At 37.0% G+C, this 14,615-nt stretch overlaps 1 long non-coding RNA gene and 1 pseudogene across 1 annotated transcript; one reads left to right on the forward strand and one right to left on the reverse strand.

Moving 5' to 3' along the window:
• The first annotated feature begins 3,404 nt into the window (after nt 1-3,404).
• LOC139819879 (uncharacterized) lies at nt 3,405-9,071 on the forward strand. Its single transcript, XR_011733838.1, has 3 exons — nt 3,405-4,418; nt 7,950-8,829; nt 8,938-9,071. It is a non-coding gene; the product is annotated as an uncharacterized lncRNA (long non-coding RNA).
• A 42-nt stretch (nt 9,072-9,113) lies between these two features.
• Nucleotides 9,114-14,425, reverse strand: LOC139819875 (uncharacterized; annotated as a pseudogene).
• Between the last annotated feature and the right edge of the window lie 190 nt (nt 14,426-14,615).

Below are 14,615 nucleotides of genomic sequence, written 5' to 3' on the forward strand. Positions count from 1 at the left end.
ATTCCCTGCAATATTGTATTAAACTATTTTAGCCTAAGTCTAATGGAAACCGAGATATTCGCGAAAAACTGATTTTTCACCCCTTTTTTCCAAGATGGCGGCCGAAGCACACCACGGGGGAGGTTGGAAACTTAGTATGTCATTACTGACACCCAAACAAAGAGATTAAAATTTTTTGCAGCTTCGTCCTAATTAGTCAATTTTTAAATGTACTTGCCGACTGGACTATCTGTGTTATCGTCCTTTCTGCATTATTGATACATTTCTGATTTTTATTCCCTGTTGCCTGGCATTGTGCAAGGGCTTTTACATAATTTCAGAGCTCACTATATCGCCAACACGGCTGTTGTGTAGGTTCGAAGGAGGGATGGAGGTGTGAATTTGTCACTCACTAGTAGCATACAACATATACTTTATTAGGCTTCAAGTCGGTCACACCGTCTGTCGTCGTGGCTCGCTTATTTCGTTCTGGCGTTTTGTATTGAATCGCGTACCTTCGCGCACCTTCGGTTCCACTCGTGATTCGCTATCCGCGCTGGGTACATTTGATAATGCGCACACGCCGTCGCGGCGTGTTCAACCTTGTACATATATAATAGGAACATATATAATATATTTCCCCCCTTTTAAAATAAAAATGTACATTTTGAGGAAGTCTCTCCTCTATTTTTGCATATACTGTCTTGTATGTAAAACAAATTTTTATATGTGTTACCTCTGTCTAATGCTTAATGTACTCTAAAACTAATCTGTAATTCTAACTTAATATGTAACAGATACGCCGAAACGTTGCGGAGGTTTGCGTTTACGTGTTGATTGTCGTAAGGTACTTGCGTTTTTCTCGCGTTCCGCATTTTGGTTTCTCTCCGGTGTACCCGTATCCAAAAAGGTATCTGTCGAATTTGTGCCATTTGGTCTCGAGCTCGGGCTGTCCGTTTCCACTGGCCCGTAGTCGTCTGTTTCTATTTCGGTGGGTGGTGTAGATATTTCTTCTGTCTTTAATACCTGGTCAATATGTCTCGTCCAGATTTTTCCATTGTCTAATCGAATTATGTAGTGTAGGCGCCCTACTTTTCGCTCAACTATACCCGAACGTCATTTACCCTGGTTAGAGTAATTTCGGCATTGTACTCTGTCTCCCTCTTGTACTTCTCGTACCTGTTTTGTCGCATTTACATCTGTAGTCGGGAACTTACTATTTTCTTTTTTTTGTAGTAATAAGTCTAATCTAGTACGTAATTTTTGCATGTACATTTTTTCATCTGGTGACACTCCCGTCGTTTGGTGGGCGGTAGTTCTGTAGTGTAATAGGAATCGCTGTAGTAATTCTATTAACTCTTGCTTAGTTGGCAACGTATCATTAAATTGCTTCTTTAACGCTAATTTGAACGTTTGTATAAATCTTTCGGCTTGTCCATTTGTCGCTGGATGAAAAGGTGTCGAAGTCTTATGTATAATACCGTTTCTCTTCAAGAATTGTGCAAATTTATATGATTTTAAGCGTCGTCCATTATCGGAGACTATTATCTCAGGTATTCCAAAAGTTGCAAAGATTTGCTTACACTTTTGGATTACTGATTGTGTGGTCATATCTTTAGTTACATGTACTTCTGGCCACTTAGAAAACGCGTGGACAAGAACGAAGAAGTACTGACCTTTGAAAGGTCCCGCGAAATGTATGTGTACACGCTGGAAGGGCCGTTCGGCTTCCTCCCAGCTTTGTCCGTCAACTTTCATTGGTTCCTTACGTACCGCGTTGCAATTTGCACAATTCCTCACAACCGTTTCTAAATCGTGATCTATACCGGACCACCAGCAATCAACTTGATTTTTACTATTCCAGGGTGATCGCTATGTAATTCTCGTAATATATAGCGCTTCGTAATTTCTTAGGTATAACTACGCGATTGTCGCGCAAGATAACTCCTTGTTGACAACTAAATTCTGTTTGTGGTATATTGAACCTATCCCTTGTCTTTAATGTAGTGTTTAATGTTGTAAACCTTGTAATAGGTTTTGTAATTCAATATCCTTCGCGGTTTCTAACATTAAATCTTTAAATGTAATTGGTAACGACTCGATCGTATTTATTTCGTAATCGTTCACCACGTTGTGAGTGTACGTATCTTCCGGTTTCATCGGAAGTCACGACAGAGCATCCGCGTTCGCATGCGATTTCGTAAATTTGTACTTGATATCGTATTTGAACCCTTGTAAAAATATCGCGTAATGTTGCATGCGCATTGCGCTGTGTGCCGGTAATCCCTTCTCGGGGGCGAAAATCTGTGTCAGAGGTCGGTGATCTATATATAGAGTGAACTTATTCCCGTAAAGGTATTGATGGAACTTTTTTATTGCAAATATAATCGCGTATGCTTCTTTGTCTATTTGTGCGTACTTCCTTTGTGTATGTGCCTTTCGTTCCCTTCCGGACATTTTTGCGAAAGCACTGCTCCTACGCCGTACGAACTAGGAGCGTAGGGGTAGTTTTGGATCGTAATGCGCTAAGATCTCGTTGTTAGTAAATGCTTTCTTTGCTGCTATAAACGCTGTTTTGCAAACTGGAGACTATACAAAAGGCACCTCTTGCCCGGTTTTCTTTTTCAACAGTTTATGTAATGGAGTCAAAATCAAATTTGCGTATGTGTTTAAAAAAGATCTGGATTCTCAAAATATTAAGCGGACTGTATTTTTTTATAATTATCGAATATTTCTAAAGGCTGGTTGTATTGGTGTTATAGAACGCTGATGTACTTATATTATAATATAACACATACAATAGATCGCCGCATCGATGAACACATCAATTAATATTCATATAAGACAAGAACATAAGAAATTATACAATTCTCAATTATAAAAGCCTTGGAATCAATGCGTAATTATATCATGGGTAGTCTCTTATCATTTTGAAAAGAATGTCTCTCTAATTAAGCAATCGTACTTTTATAGAGATGTTATCGATATGAAATAAGTATAAAGCAATTACGCATTAATCCTAGTTTATCAAATTTACGTGTAAAGACTCGAGAAACGTATTAAATGTAATATTATTATAATGTATTTCTAGTTTGTTGTTGTGAAATTCTTCACGAGGAATAATGAAGACAATGAAAATGATGACGTTGAATATGAAGTAGGACGTACTAAATGGTTAGTTGGATTCGATAGCAGTAATGATTATATAAATAAAAAGTCAATGATATTGTGGCCTCCGAAATCATCCATGGTTAGTAATGCTGTAAAAATGGACAAAAATCCAGATTCATTATAGAAAATAGAGCACGTGCAAGTTAAGAAATTATATAGTATGTTTGAATTTCTTTTATTTCATTTTTTCTTGTCTTATTATTGTTAATAAATTATATCTTAGTGAAACATATTTATCTCACAGGTGATGTTTTATCTGCCCGCAATGCGGCCAAAGGATATGAGGCATCGTCTACCTATGAATCTGAGCGTGCGTTGGGTAGAGGTTGTCGGAAGAAGAAAAGAAAAGAGAATTTAATAACGAATCTCAGAAGAAATATCGTAAAATACAGCCTATTCTAAACTCAAGTACAGAAGATGAAGATGATTGTTCATCTTCTAACTTGAAGGAAAGAACTGTTGAATCTCCACCTCTAGTCCCATTCAGTCCACCTCAGTCAGAGATGTCATCAAACTCAACCAAATATAGAGCTAATGAAGATGAGAAACTTTTGAAAAAAATTAAATCGAAGATGGCACTGGACTTAAAACAGAGGGAATATTCAAATAAAATAATTCTAGAGAAGCTCAACTTAAAGAAGTCTAAACAAAATTCTCCTGTAACTAAAATACAATTATCTGATAAAAATTCTAAGAAAATACCAACAAACCTTGATGAAGATCATGAATCACAATTATCCAAATCTTATTCTGAAACTGTCATTGAGAGGCAAGATAATGATGCTGAATCACAATTATCCGAATCTTCTGAAACTGTCATTGAGAGGCAAGATAATGATGCTGAATCACAATTATCCGAATCTTCTGAAACTGCCATTGAGAGGCAAGATAATGATGCTGAATCACAATTATCCAAATCTTTTGAAATTGTCACATTTGAGAGGCAAGATGATAATAATGCTGGATCTGTCATAGTTCCACAGAAAAATTATAGAAAATCTTTTAGCTCTCATATATTATTTTTTGTAATAACAGTCAACTAAAAAATCCTGGAAAGTCTTACTCTCAAGTATCAATGTCTAACTATCAGTCTGAAAGTTCTATGAAGTCTTGTAGCTCTAAGCTATTATCAGTGTCTAATAATCAGCTTACAAATTCAACAAAATCTATTAAATCTTAATTGTCACAGTTCAACAATCATAAAAGTTCCAAGAAATTTCATAGACCTGAATTATTTTTGTCTCCAACAAAATCTGCTAGTGACAATGGTGAGTTGTTAAGAATTAGTTTTTCCTACTTTTTCTTATAGATTAGTGTATGTGCTGTTATAAAATTTTTAATTTTATTTTAATTTAATAAATAAGTTAACTTCTATTTTACTTTAATAAATAAATTTTACTTTAAATCATAATAACATGATAGTTACACGTTAGTTATAAATAGATTTACTGTTACATAGATAATATTTTTAATATTTTTCTTTTTCCTGAAAATATTTGGCTATATATATTTTTTTTTTCTTCAAATAATGCTCAATAAACGTGGCACATATAAAAGTTATTCAAATAGTAAAACTTAAACATTAAGCGAATTTAAACATTTTGCAATCAAGAATTTCTAATAATATTTGGTCACGATTGATTGATATGCTTGCTGCTTAAATCTTATTGTTTAAATTTTTCTATGTGTCATTATTAACCTTAGGTTTGAAAAGACAATCTTTAAGCTTTTATATTATTTTGTAGGATATGTACATGTATATTATTTTTCATCATTTTACAAGGGCAAAACATGTCTCAACTGTTTGAAATTGATTTGATTTTCCTAGAAATATGTAGTTAAACATAAAAATTTAAGAGACATAAAAAACGTGTTTTGAATTTTTATGTTAATATTGTTACGTCCAACCCCGGGATTATGATATGAAAATCTGGGAAGCAAGGAAAGGCTAGCCAGAGGGGTCGGGGGAAGGGAGGACGCAGCTAGATACTTACAAATGTCGCTCGCAGGTACGCGCTCGGAGACGCGTGGCGCGAGCCGAACGCACTTTTATGACTCAGAAAGGGTCAACGCCTGTAAAGTCGTTAGGACGCCTTTCGTGAGCGGTGCGATCGTCGGTCCTTTTTCGAGTCAGAGAATTTAATCCCTTTAACTCAGGATCGGACCTCGTGCAATTTCGAGAGGTGGATGGTAGCGGGTCTTAAGTTATAAATGAATGCAAATTGAAATTAATATTTAATATAAGATAAACATTTATTACAATAATATAAGCTAGGTGAACAATAAATGAGAATTAGGTAAAATAAAACTGAATACATTTATAAGTGTGAGTGTCGGATGTATGTGTAACGTGTGTGTGTATTTCGCGCGGGTGTTACATAGGTGCGGGGGTGATCGGGCAAGATCTTTAAAGGAAAACTTATTTGAAAATGAACATCTTGCCCGCTATTATTATAATCGGAATCAGTAGTGAGATTACATGAATTTAGTGAAGTGTGTAGGTGTGTAAATTAATTTAAATCGGAGCTTAAAATTAAAGTATATGTAAATTGTGAAGTTAAAACATATGAGAATAAAAAAAAAAAAAAAATTAAAATTTATTCTAAGATCACGATCTCTGGGTCGGCTAGTTCCTCGAGATCGAGGGTCGAGGCGGTCGAAGAGGTTGGAGACGGACTTCGGGAAGAGGAGGGAGAATCGGGAGGTTCTAGGAAGCGGGCTGGATCGGGGTTGACGGGGACCACGCGAGGAGGGACCACGCGAAACGGAGCCACGCGGCAAATAGGGCGATGTTCGACAAATGGGCGAAAAGGCAGGACGACTGGGCGATAGGACAGGATGTTAGCGGGACGATTCTGGTTAGAACAACCGGGTTCTTCTGTACACGCTGGTAGGGGCGGTGGGATGGCGAGTCGCGGAGGACCGGCGTTGAGCTGCTCCCGGGGGAGTTCAACCTCCCGTCGCGTCCGCTTGTTCTGGCGATTTCTTTGTCGCCTGATTGTGCGGAGATTCGGTCCTTGAGGGGCTAGGACTTTCGGGTCCACTAAAATTATTTACTATTTAGTCGATCTCTCTCGGACCCGGTCGGAAGCGAACAAAAGGAAATCGTAAAAAAGGGGGGGGAGGGGTCAGTGGACAGGCTGGGTCCACGACAACGACGAGACGCCGGGAGCCAAGTCAGGCCTACCACAACGCCAACGACCGCTGGGAACTCGATGCCTACACTAACCGACCCACGAGCATAAGCTCAGGGAGGTCAGTGGACCAGCTGAGTCCACGACAGCGACGAGACGCCGGGAAGTAAGTCCGGCCCACGACAACGCCAACGACCGCTGGGAACCTGCTGCCTACACTGACCGACCCCCAATTATATAATAAGCTTCCGGGGGTCCGACAATCGATAGACCGTTTAAGAAGGGGGGCAATAACGCGAAAAAAAAAGGATCAGGAAAATTCCGGGACTTACTACTTGATGACTTGAATTCGAACGAGTCTCAGTACGCCTTCTCTCAGTAATGGATGTTGGACTCGTCGGTGAGTGAGTTGGGGCGACTGGTCCGTCGGATCTGCTGCACTGACTCTAAACGTGACTCTAAACGTGAGCTTCTCGAAACGAATGAGGTTTAGATTGTAACCGAGCAATGCGGACTTGAACTGAGAAAATTTCTCTGAGGGCTAGTCCTGCGACGTCGCGATTTAAATAGGAAGGTTCGAAGGATGGAAGGGGTGGATTTCGTGTGGGATGTGTCTGGTTTTCGTTTAAAGGATTTCTGGTTGGCGGGATGTTTCTAATTATTATTTAAGGAAATTCTTATTGGGCGAGATGTTTCTTGCCCAAGAGGTAGATTTGAGTTTACGCCAATCCTAGAAAGCTAGAGACGGTTATCGATTTTTTCGGTTTTCCATTGGTGAGACCCCTCTTAAGGCCCCACTGTCTTATTGGGGGTGTAACCCATCGGTTCTTTTCAGTGACGCATTTGTTTTTCGGCTATCGCCGATTTCTCTTTTATTAGGGTTCCTTACTTATCTCGCGACCCTGTTTCTATGCTGACAGACGATCCATACTTCTCAATTTTAAGTGCAGTTTTATTGCAAACAGAAACTTCCGCCACGTGCTCTTAAGATTTCTAAAAGCACGTATTAGGTTTCGTTTCTGTTTGTCGGAACATAGCACGGCCAGTTTTGAGTAAGTCGCGCGATATAATACAGATCCCCATCATCCCTCGTCTGAAGTTAAGGCTCCTTTCTGCGCGTCGTGTCGCCGGATTTATAGTTAAGGGCCAGACGAGGTTGACGAGAATCTGGTCACCATATCCCCCGTCTGTTAGTAATTTATCATCTGAGAGGTTGCTTTAAGTTGCCCAAGCAAACGGGTAGTTTGATCATAAAAAAAAGGAATGCGAGGAGATCTAACCTCACCCCGATCGATAACCGTCCGTACTCGGCTTGTTTATTCTAATCTTAGGGCTATCTTAGGCGCATAAGAATTCCCGCGAAAAAGGGATATCGTTGAGTCCGCAGGACGTAACAATATATTTCTAGGAGAATTAAATCTGTTCCGAACAATTGTGACATGTTCCTTGTTAGTAATTTTATTAAAATTTTTATATACTTGATATAAACTTATTCTTGATTTTAGAATTTGTGATTATTTATGCTTTATTATTTAAGCAGAACCCTTTGAAAAAAACTCATTTTGTGATCGAACAAAATATTCAAACATATTTTTACTAACAACACAGCAAACAGATCAACAATTATCACTTTAGTTTATTATTTACTATTTTCTTTTTCTTTAGATTCTTTTTCTTCATCAAATATTACAGATCTTCTACACCTCTTATTGAAAGAAATCCAAGAAATAAAGAAGAAGGCAGCAGAAGAGAGACAAGAAATAAATTTGAAAGTAGACAAAATTATAACCTTCCAATGCCAGCTTTCAAGTTTTCTCCTTCCGAATGAAAAAAGACATACCCATCCTGATAATATGCCATCATATCCTATAAAAAATGATGAAGAAATGAAACTTTCTGAGGAATACCTCAAGACTAATGAAAATTTCCGTATTTTAGTAAATATTTTTCTATCTTGTTTTGCTTTTTTGTTTTAATTTTGACTTCAACAGTAGCTGATTTTAGTAGATAAAGCAATTTAATAAGAGTTATGTGCTGATTGGATTATATGTATTTTTAGCTCTACAAGAATAATTAATTCTATGAATTGTAGTCAATTTAAATCTAAAAATATAATCCAAACAACACAAAATTCTTATTTACACCATGCCGAATTAATTTTATGTCATTTGTCTTCTATGCTGCATGGGTCACCGGTGATCGACCCACTTAGTATGTTTATTATAGTTGTGTTCTATAATAATTACATAACGGCCTGAAAGATCGAAAGTTTAGGGTCACTGGTGACCCACGTGGCATAAAATGTGTTAAGCTGCCTTTTCTACTGAACTCAGCTAGTGATGTCTTTTTTTCATCTTTAAAGTACATTATTTTGTACAACTGAAAGTTAAAGCCAAAGAAGAGTGTAAAGTAAAAGATAATGAAGTATTATATGCAGTTATGGCTGCAGCTATTACTAATTCTCTTGCGTGTAAATATAATTTTCGAGGCGATGGCAACCAAATGAAACCCTTTTGCAAATTATTATTATGGGAAGTGATTATAGGTGAGTACATATTGAATATTCGTATATATGTGTTTTACAGGAGTAAGATACTTAAACATTTCTTGCTTGTGTTCAGCAATCTTACCTAAAATATTATTTCGTTTTTAGGTGCAATTCATAACAAGAGACCTAATGTAACTGTGGCGGATTTGTCAACATATGCAGGACAATGGTTAAAGAATGCTCCATATAGAAAACAAGAGGATGGAAGTTATGGGAAACGCGATATTAAGAAGTTTAAGGAGACGTCTAAAGAGGAGAAGTCTAAGAAGTCTAATGAGAACCCATCTTCATAAATGCTTTTATTTCGTTTATTTGGCAAGAAATATATTCATATAGTTTTGTTCATATATATATATTAATTTGTGATATTCGCAGTAATAAACAGCATTAATTAGTTTCGATCTGTACTCAAAGTTTACTTTAATTAACAACTATTAATCCGATATTCCTGTTCATCCCTCTAACAGACCTTTGCTAAAATTGCATAAACAGCATATAATAGAACCACTTCAACGTCTGTTAACTCTAAATAACCGATCGTTAACTTTTCAGAATAGCCAGCAATCGAAGTTGGCTATTCTGAACTCCAATTGGCTATTCTGAAAAGTTAACGGTCGATTAGAGTTAACAGACGTTGGAAATAGTGGCCCTTAATTAATAACAAGTATTAATATCAAATCGACATCAAATCGACGTCAAATCGATTTGTCGATGACTAGTCGAAATTTAAGCCCATTTTTAGGTCGAATCGACTACAAATTTCGACCGTCGATCGACCAGTATTATCGATGTCGAATCGACGTTGATTCGACCAATCATTTTTGGCTGGGTTAGAACGGTGATTATACAAATACTTGAATACGTAAATATTAATAGGTTAATGACTCGACGACTTATAGATTTCACAAAGTTGCAAGAAGGAAGTATTCTATTCCACGTGTCCCGTAATGAATTATGTGTGAATTGCTGTGCGTTGTCACGAGATCTCTTTAACCAGCAGATCGAGAAGGGACTGTAACGTGATTACAATCGTCGGATAACACAGTAATTTGATCCCTGGTATTAATAAAGAAAGGAAGCGCTTGAATTAGATAATTTTGGTTTATCATTACAATTAGAAGAATTGCTGCTGCATTGCGCGGTGTCCACAGAATCAGTGTTAAAAGTTGATGTTGGTTGATGATCAGTTGATGTAAGATCCTTCGTTAAAGTTGAATCATCCTTACTGAATACACGGTCAGGTACTTGCGTCAATGATTGTACGTTCGAAGAAAGAGTCATCCCTTCCTGAACAGCACTTTCGTCACAGTTAACAGGGCTATTTGTAAGTAATGAATTGCAAGAGGTTGAGGATTTTAAGGGACTTTTTGTCTTGCTGAATGAAGCCAATGATTCCGGCCTTTTCATTTTAGAGGCTGCAATTGTTTTTGCTGTTTGAACTACTTTCTTCAATTCCGTCGCGGAATGCTTAGAAGATGGCTCTTTTCTTTGAACAGTCACTTTTCCTCCTTTAGGCTTTTTGTTATTTAACTTAATAATAGAGGAACTCTTCAACAATTTTGACGAGATGCTGGCATCCGAATCAGTATCCCAATTTTGAGTATCAGAAGAAACTTTTTTGAAAGGCACAGCAGGGGGAGCAGGAATAATTTTTGTCGTTATTTTTGAAAGGCCACTAGAATCAGTATCACTGTCTGACCCAATTTGCCGAGCCTTTTTCTTTCTTCTCCCTCGGCCCATATTTTGCTCTATCTCTGTTTCATAATTTGAATCAGCGAGAAATCCAGAAACAGCTTCGCGGGCTTGTGGATAAGTATCTGAATAGAGGAAAAATGTAAGTTTTAAAAAAATATCTACATATTCCGATCTCATAATAATGTGTGACAATCTGTATATAAAAATTTTTATAGGAGAATAAAATAAAATTTTACTATAAAATCTTTTAATTTCTACTTCGTGTTTTGGCCAATCAGTTTTAAAAGATTGTTCAGTTTTCACCTGTTGTGTGACAGATTTTGGATTAGGGGGCCAATATGTTTGTCCACACATTTCATCGTCAAGGTCTGTGCAGATCCACTTTCTTAAACCAACCTCAATGTATATATCTAGATCTTCATTTGTGGGCAGAAATTTTAGCACAACAAACTGTGAAACAGAAAATAAAAAGTATAAAGTGTAAAATGTAGAAATAAAAATACACTGTATTTATATAACTATATAACATATTATATTCTATAAATGTGATATCTACATATTTTTTCTTGTATAATACTATATGGAGTTTCTTTAAATCAATGGAATTGTGTGAAGTAATGGCATACACAAGAAATTATCTCTATTTGGAATCAAATAGCACTTGCACTGAACATCACTGACAGGATATGCTACTCTTCTTTCCTCGAGTTGAGAAACACATATAATACCTAGTTCAGATGAGGGGAGTGGATACGTATAAAAGTCCTCATGTTTTTTAAACTTGCAACCAATAAAAAATAGAGTTCGGTGTCTGTAAACAAGATTTTTTAGCAAAACAACACTACCATTGACAGTTTTAAAACAGGAGTCCTTTTTACCTATTTTAAAATACACATTACCAATAGTAACCTTACGATATTGTGGGCCACAAATAATTTCATCTGCAATAAAGTGTTTTAAAGAGAGCACAAACTGATTAGGCTTAGAATCGAGAATAATTTCAATCTTTTTCTTTTTTTCTAAATCACGTCTAGCTATCTGCTGCAACGGTTTATAACCCGATCGCAGGGAATCCTTCATAGACTTCAGACGGTTTTCATAGCAAAAGGCACTGAAATTATCTATAGCTCCATGCTCCTGACATTCCTTAGGTAAGTGACTGAGTGAGTGTACATTATACACTACAAAACTCGTTCCATAAAGAACTACTGAATGAGAGATAAAAGTTTTAATAAATTGCTCAGCAAGGTGGAGATGAGTATGAACAAGAGTAGAACTAGCCAAAATATAGGCAGCACTATGCAAAAGGAGAAAATGTTTGTAGATGTTATCATGAATCAAATCCTTGAAAGCAACAATACCGTCATACAAGAGTATGCGACGAAATTCAGTGGCCTTGAACAGTTTAAAATCGTTTAGAGATCTTGGTTTTCGATTAAAATCATGGGGACAAAATTCCTTAAGAAACACAAAGACTTCAGATATAAGATTGATGATATCTCTATGAAGTTTCCATACTCCAACAACAAATAACCAAAAATAAAGCAGCCTCTTGAACACATCAATATATAAAAGATGCATTGCATCAAGACGGAATTGTGACACAAGCCCAGTTCTTAATCTTTCAAGTGGTGAGATTCCTTCATGGTGTTGAGGTTGCTCGCGATTTCTGAAAGACTCATCTGTACGGAGGGGTTGATTAAGATCCACGAAAGTAATCCTGTGATTATGGTATTCTCCAATGACAGTGCATTTCTCACAACCTGCATAACCTGAGTGCCCTTTACAACATTTAATAAATGCCCTTGCAGGAGCATCTAGAACATAATTTCTAATTACAACTTCATAATTGTTACCCTCATACTCATAGCCATTATGAAATAAATCTTCTAATTCACTAACATACTTTTCTAGATATTCCTCAATATTCTGAGGATCACTTTTCCCACAGTATACAGCAATAATAAAGGGTTCATTCAAAGTCCCAACAAGATGTCCTAAAATTGACCAAAACTTAAGCTTAGAACTGTTGAAAAGCGGCAAACCGTCAATATTAATATCAATTATAATCTTTCCATGAGTTCGCAAATAATCTTGTAATAACATCTGGTCCAAATTAACTGTAAATCCTTTATACCACATTTTTCCTCCACTTTCAAGATTACTTATCTCCAGATTAAAATTACTTTTTAAAAGTGTCTTGTGAATTTTAGGCATATTAGGAAGACCAATACTGAGGCGCTTTAACAAATTATCAACTTTTAACATGGAAAGGACACCTGATTCAGAAGCCCATTCTCGCACTGATTCAATATAACAAATTGTTCCATTTGAGCAACGTTCCTGATTGGATCGATGCGTAACTGATTGCAGTTATATGTCTTCGTAGAGAACAGATTCCTTCGATATTTCGATAATGAGCGTGGTAAGACAACCATTCTATGCTGGCTTTAGAGAAGCTCTCCGTGCACGAATGAAGATGACTCGCCCCGTCGTCAAGCGAAGGCAGCGCGTAGTAAAGTAGTGCCCTGCGCTTCGACAAGTGCGCAACGGTCTCCTAGTCGTGCCGCGGCGGTGGGCTGTGCTACGGCCTCGCGTAGGGCCTGGACCTTTCTCTCCCTTTCTCTCTCTATCTCTATCTCTCGTGTGTGTGCTTCTAGCGCGCGTGTGTGTATGCGTGTTTGGGTGTGTGCGTGTGTGTTTATGGACTCGGGAGCTCTGTTCTACGAGCTTACTCTTTCCTCTTTAAACAGTATGAATCGTCCGTAATAATTGATCATGCCAAGGAATCGCGCGTAACTCTGTAATATTTGTGGGCCGAGGCATTCTTTCGATGGCTTCCATTTTTTTCTTTTCTTTATGTATACCGTTTTTGTCATTGTAATATCCACAATAATGTATGCCCTCTTTCATGAATTTGCTCTTCTCGCTATTTATTTTAATATTGTATTTTCCTAACCGTGTCAGAACTTCCTCAAGTCGTTGGAGATGTACCCTATCGTTAGGTCCTGTAATTCTTATGTCAAAAGAATTGAGATTCCCGGTATTTCTTGTAGAATATTCTTAATTTCTCGCTGCCAAATTGCTGGAGCGGATGCGATACCGTATAGTAAGCGCGTACTTTTGTATAATCCTCTATGGGTGTTTACTGTTTAAAACTTGCTTCAAATCAATTTTTGAAAATTTTTCACCTCCCGCTAACGTACTAAATAGTTCATCGATAGTGGGCAAGGGATGCTCGTCAACAATTAAACGTTTGTTCAACGTGACACTAAAATCACCGCATAACCGTACTGTATTATTCTTTTTTAGTACTGGCACCATTGGGGTTGGCCGAGTTGATGTATTAACTTTTTCTAACATGCCCGCTGTAACCAAATTATCGATTTCCTTATCAACTGAAGGCATCAAATTGAATGGCATATTTTTCGTGATTTTAGAAAAACAAAAGATGTATTCTCCTTTAATGTGAGTCTGGCCTGCATTTCACATATCTTGATAAACGTAGGATCTAAAGCTGCTTCGTATTTTTGTAAAATTGTTTGTAATTCTCTTTCTGTACTTACAAGGGAACAGTCAGAAGTGTCCCTCACCGATTTAGATGGGCTTTGGATATGTTGTAGAGCATAAAAAAATATTAGACTCCTATTTTTTTTTAGCGCGGCGTATCTCGACGTTTAGGGGTTGAAACAACCCTTCAAAAATAACGGATTTTATAATTTTTAGCGAATATCTTTAAAAATATAAGGCGTATGAAAAAGAGTTTTATACCGCACCTATTATTTTTGCAAAATATAACAATTTTTTCAACGCAAAAATTTAAGAGCATCGAATGCCAAATACATCCATGTATATTTTTATTATGATACCATTATTCGATTTTTGGGAAGACGAGATAATATATGTGGTATAGGCGTCGCGCTGTAGGTAGGTGTTGCGTTATTTCTGTTCAGTTGCGCTGTACGTTTAATAATTTCCATTTGTGCATATTTTTTCATACTACAATATATACTATATACTACGACATAATATGCGATGAAAGTCCAAGCAGAGGAAAAGATATCACGTCATCCGAAGTTCAAGTGGCG

The sequence above is a fragment of the Temnothorax longispinosus genome, chromosome 10, assembly GCF_030848805.1.
Source record: "Temnothorax longispinosus isolate EJ_2023e chromosome 10, Tlon_JGU_v1, whole genome shotgun sequence".
Classification (NCBI taxonomy): Eukaryota; Metazoa; Arthropoda; class Insecta; order Hymenoptera; family Formicidae; genus Temnothorax; species Temnothorax longispinosus.